Here is a 5,670-nt window from a genome sequence, read left to right on the forward strand (position 1 = left end):
GATAATTTTCGTCATTCTTGTCCAGCTCGCTTGCACCTTTGCATTTAATAGCAGTATAATAATAACCTTAAATTGCAAGCTTCACCCTTGTTGGTGTTAGACTGGTGGCGACCGATAAAACCCGTTTGCTCTACTGACGTCTAACCCCTGGTTAGCTCAGTTGATAGAGCGCTCCACCTGTAATGGAGAGGTCCCGGGTTAGATACCCGGACCAGGCGGATTTTTTCAGTCGCGCACCTGTCACCTAGCTGTGTTTGGAGATTTGTGTTTGTCCTTTGTCCCTCTTGTGCCCCTTCTCCAGGGATTATTTTCGTAATTCTTGTCCAGCTCGCTTGCACCTTTGCATTTAATAGCAGTAAAATAATAACCTTAAATTGCAAGCTTCACCCTTGTTAGTGTTAGACTGGTGGCAACCGATAAAACCCGTTTGCTCTGCTGACGTCTAACCCCTGGTTAGCTCAGTTGATAGAGCGCTTCACCTGTAATGGAGAGGTCCCGGGTTCGATACCAGGATCAGGCATAGTTTTTCGGTCGCGCACCAGTCACCTAGCTGTGTTTTGAGATTTGTGTTTGTCCTTCGTCTCTCTTGTTCCCCTTCTCCAGGGATTATTTTCGTCATTCTTGTCCAGCTCGCTTGCACCTTTGCATTTAATAGCAGTATAAAATAGCCTTAAATTGCAAGCTTCACCCTTGTTGGTGTTAGACTGGTGGCAGCTGATAAAACCCGTTTGCTCTACTGACGTCCAACCCCTGGTTAGCTCAGTTGATAGAGCGCTCCACCTGTAATTGAGAGGTCGCGGGTTCGATACCAGGACCAGGCGGATTTTTTCGGTCACGCACCAGTCACCTAGCTGTGTCTGGAGATTTGTGTTTGTCCCTCGTCTCTCTTGTTCCCCTTCTCCAGGGATTATTTTCGTCATTCTTGTCCAGCTCGCTTGCACCTTTGCATTTAATAGCAGTATAAAATAGCCTTAAATTGCAAGCTTCACCCTTGTTGGTGTTAGACTGGTGGCAGCTGATAAAACCCGTTTGCTCTACTGACGTCCAACCCCTGGTTAGCTCAGTTGATAGAGCGCTCCACCTGTAATTGAGAGGTCGCGGGTTCGATACCAGGACCAGGCGGATTTTTTCGGTCACGCACCAGTCACCTAGCTGTGTCTGGAGATTTGTGTTTGTCCTTCGTCTCTCTTGTTCCCCTTCTCCAGGGATTATTTTCGTCATTCTTGTCCAGCTCGCTTGCACCTTTGCATTTAATAGCAGTATAAAATAGCCTTAAATTGCAAGCTTCACCCTTGTTGGTGTTAGACTGGTGGCAGCTGATAAAACCCGTTTGCTCTACTGACGTCCAACCCCTGGTTAGCTCAGTTGATAGAGCGCTCCACCTGTAATTGAGAGGTCGCGGGTTCGATACCAGGACCAGGCGGATTTTTTCGGTCACGCACCAGTCACCTAGCTGTGTCTGGAGATTTGTGTTTGTCCTTCGTCTCTCTTGTTCCCCTTCTCCAGGGATTATTTTCGTCATTCTTGTACAGCTCGCTTGCACCTTTGCATTTAATAGCAGTATAAAATAGCCTTAAATTGCAAGCTTCACCCTTGTTGGTGTTAGACTGGTGGCGACCGATAAAACCCGTTTGCTCTACTGACGTCCAACCCCTGGTTAGCTCAGTTGATAGAGCGCTCCACCTGTAATTGAGAGGTCGCGGGTTCGATACCAGGACCAGGCGGATTTTTTCGGTCACGCACCAGTCACCTAGCTGTGTTTGGAGATTTGTGTTTGTCCTTTGTCCCTCTTGTTCCCCTTCTCCAGGGATTATTTTCCTCATTCTTGTCCAGCTCGCTTGCACCTTTGCATTTAATAGCAGTATAAAATAACCTTAAATTGCAAGCTTCACCCTTGTTGGTGTTAGACTGGTGGCAGCTGATAAAACCCGTTTGCTCTACTGACGTCCAACCCCTGGTTAGCTCAGTTGATAGAGCGCTCCACCTGTAATTGAGAGGTCGCGGGTTCGATACCAGGACCAGGCGGATTTTTTCGGTCACGCACCAGTCACCTAGCTGTGTCTGGAGATTTGTGTTTGTCCTTCGTCTCTCTTGTTCCCCTTCTCCAGGGATTATTTTCGTCATTCTTGTCCAGCTCGCTTGCACCTTTGCATTTAATAGCAGTATAAAATAGCCTTAAATTGCAAGCTTCACCCTTGTTGGTGTTAGACTGGTGGCAGCTGATAAAACCCGTTTGCTCTACTGACGTCCAACCCCTGGTTAGCTCAGTTGATAGAGCGCTCCACCTGTAATTGAGAGGTCGCGGGTTCGATACCAGGACCAGGCGGATTTTTTCGGTCACGCACCAGTCACCTAGCTGTGTCTGGAGATTTGTGTTTGTCCTTCGTCTCTCTTGTTCCCCTTCTCCAGGGATTATTTTCGTCATTCTTGTACAGCTCGCTTGCACCTTTGCATTTAATAGCAGTATAAAATAGCCTTAAATTGCAAGCTTCACCCTTGTTGGTGTTAGACTGGTGGCAGCTGATAAAACCCGTTTGCTCTACTGACGTCCAACCCCTGGTTAGCTCAGTTGATAGAGCGCTCCACCTGTAATTGAGAGGTCGCGGGTTCGATACCAGGACCAGGCGGATTTTTTCGGTCACGCACCAGTCACCTAGCTGTGTCTGGAGATTTGTGTTTGTCCTTCGTCTCTCTTGTTCCCCTTCTCCAGGGATTATTTTCGTCATTCTTGTACAGCTCGCTTGCACCTTTGCATTTAATAGCAGTATAAAATAGCCTTAAATTGCAAGCTTCACCCTTGTTGGTGTTAGACTGGTGGCAGCTGATAAAACCCGTTTGCTCTACTGACGTCCAACTCCTGGTTAGCTCAGTTGATAGAGCGCTCCACCTGTAATTGAGAGGTCGCGGGTTCGATACCAGGACCAGGCGGATTTTTTCGGTCACGCACCAGTCACCTAGCTGTGTCTGGAGATTTGTGTTTGTCCTTCGTCTCTCTTGTTCCCCTTCTCCAGGGATTATTTTCGTCATTCTTGTACAGCTCGCTTGCACCTTTGCATTTAATAGCAGTATAACATAGCCTTAAATTGCAAGCTTCACCCTTGTTGGTGTTAGACTGGTGGCAGCTGATAAAACCCGTTTGCTCTACTGACGTCCAACCCCTGGTTAGCTCAGTTGATAGAGCGCTCCACCTGTAATTGAGAGGTCGCGGGTTCGATACCAGGACCAGGCGGATTTTTTCGGTCACGCACCAGTCACCTAGCTGTGTCTGGAGATTTGTGTTTGTCCTTCGTCTCTCTTGTTCCCCTTCTCCAGGGATTATTTTCGTCATTCTTGTCCAGCTCGCTTGCACCTTTGCATTTAATAGCAGTATAAAATAGCCTTAAATTGCAAGCTTCACCCTTGTTGGTGTTAGACTGGTGGCAGCTGATAAAACCCGTTTGCTCTACTGACGTCCAACCCCTGGTTAGCTCAGTTGATAGAGCGCTCCACCTGTAATTGAGAGGTCGCGGGTTCGATACCAGGACCAGGCGGATTTTTTCGGTCACGCACCAGTCACCTAGCTGTGTTTGGAGATTTGTGTTTGTCCTTTGTCCCTCTTGTTCCCCTTCTCCAGGGATTATTTTCCTCATTCTTGTCCAGCTCGCTTGCACCTTTGCATTTAATAGCAGTATAAAATAACCTTAAATTGCAAGCTTCACCCTTGTTGGTGTTAGACTGGTGGCAGCTGATAAAACCCGTTTGCTCTACTGACGTCCAACCCCTGGTTAGCTCAGTTGATAGAGCGCTCCACCTGTAATTGAGAGGTCGCGGGTTCGATACCAGGACCAGGCGGATTTTTTCGGTCACGCACCAGTCACCTAGCTGTGTCTGGAGATTTGTGTTTGTCCTTCGTCTCTCTTGTTCCCCTTCTCCAGGGATTATTTTCGTCATTCTTGTACAGCTCGCTTGCACCTTTGCATTTAATAGCAGTATAAAATAGCCTTAAATTGCAAGCTTCACCCTTGTTGGTGTTAGACTGGTGGCAGCTGATAAAACCCGTTTGCTCTACTGACGTCCAACCCCTGGTTAGCTCAGTTGATAGAGCGCTCCACCTGTAATTGAGAGGTCGCGGGTTCGATACCAGGACCAGGCGGATTTTTTCGGTCACGCACCAGTCACCTAGCTGTGTCTGGAGATTTGTGTTTGTCCTTCGTCTCTCTTGTTCCCCTTCTCCAGGGATTATTTTCGTCATTCTTGTACAGCTCGCTTGCACCTTTGCATTTAATAGCAGTATAAAATAACCTTAAATTGCAAGCTTCACCCTTGTTGGTGTTAGACTGGTGGCAGCTGATAAAACCCGTTTGCTCTACTGACGTCCAACCCCTGGTTAGCTCAGTTGATAGAGCGCTCCACCTGTAATTGAGAGGTCCCGGGTTCGATACCCGGACCAGGCGGATTTTTTCGGTCGCGCACCAGTCACCTAGCTGTGTTTGGAGATTTGTGTTTGTCCTTTGTCTCTCTTGCTCCCCTTCTCCAGGGATTATTTTCGTCATTGTTGTCCAGCTCGCTTGCACCTTTGCATTTAATAGCAGTATAATAATAACCTTAAATTGCAAGCTTCACCCTTGTTGGTGTTAGACTGGTGGCAGCTGATAAAACCCGTTTGCTCTACTGACGTCCAACCCCTGGTTAGCTCAGTTGATAGAGCGCTCCACCTGTAATTGAGAGGTCGCGGGTTCGATACCAGGACCAGGCGGATTTTTTCGGTCACGCACCAGTCACCTAGCTGTGTTTGGAGATTTGTGTTTGTCCTTTGTCCCTCTTGTTCCCCTTCTCCAGGGATTATTTTCGTCATTCTTGTCCAGCTCGCTTGCACCTTTGCATTTAATAGCAGTATAATAATAACCTTAAATTGCAAGCTTCACCCTTGTTGGTGTTAGACTGGTGGCAGCTGATAAAACCCGTTTGCTCTACTGACGTCTAACCCTTGGTTAGCTCAGTTGATAGAGCGCTCCACCTGTAATTGAGAGGTCGCGGGTTCGATACCCGGACCAGGCGGATTTTTTCGGTCGCGCACCAGTCACCTAGCTGTGTTTGGAGATTTGTGTTTGTCCTTTGTCTCTCTTGCTCCCCTTCTCCAGGGATTATTTTCGTCATTCTTGTCCAGCTCGCTTGCACCTTTGCATTTAATAGCAGTATAATAATAACCTTAAATTGCAAGCTTCACCCTTGTTGGTGTAAGACTGGTGGCGACCGATAAAACCCGTTTGCTCTACTGACGTCTAACCCCTGGTTAGCTCAGTTGATAGGGCGCTCGACCTGTAATGGAGAGGTCCCGGGTTCGATACCCGGACCAGCGGATTTTTTCGGTCGCGCACCAGTCACCTAGCTGTGTTTGGAGATTTGTGTTTGTCCTTTGTCTCTCTTGCTCCCCTTCTCCAGGGATTATTTTCGTCATTGTTGTCCAGCTCGCTTGCACCTTTGAATTTAATAGCAGTATAATAATAACCTTAAATTGCAAGCTTCACCCTTGTTGGTGTTAGACTGGTGGCGACCGATAAAACCCGTTTGCTCTACTGACATCTAACCCCTGGTTAGCTCAGTTGATAGGGCGCTCCACCTGTAATGGAGAGGTCCCGGGTTCGATACCCGGACTAGGCGGATTTTTTCGGTCGCGCACCAGTCACCTAG

This window comes from Ixodes scapularis, unplaced genomic scaffold (assembly GCF_016920785.2).
Source record: "Ixodes scapularis isolate PalLabHiFi unplaced genomic scaffold, ASM1692078v2 PGA_scaffold0__279_contigs__length_252992795, whole genome shotgun sequence".
Classification (NCBI taxonomy): Eukaryota; Metazoa; Arthropoda; class Arachnida; order Ixodida; family Ixodidae; genus Ixodes; species Ixodes scapularis.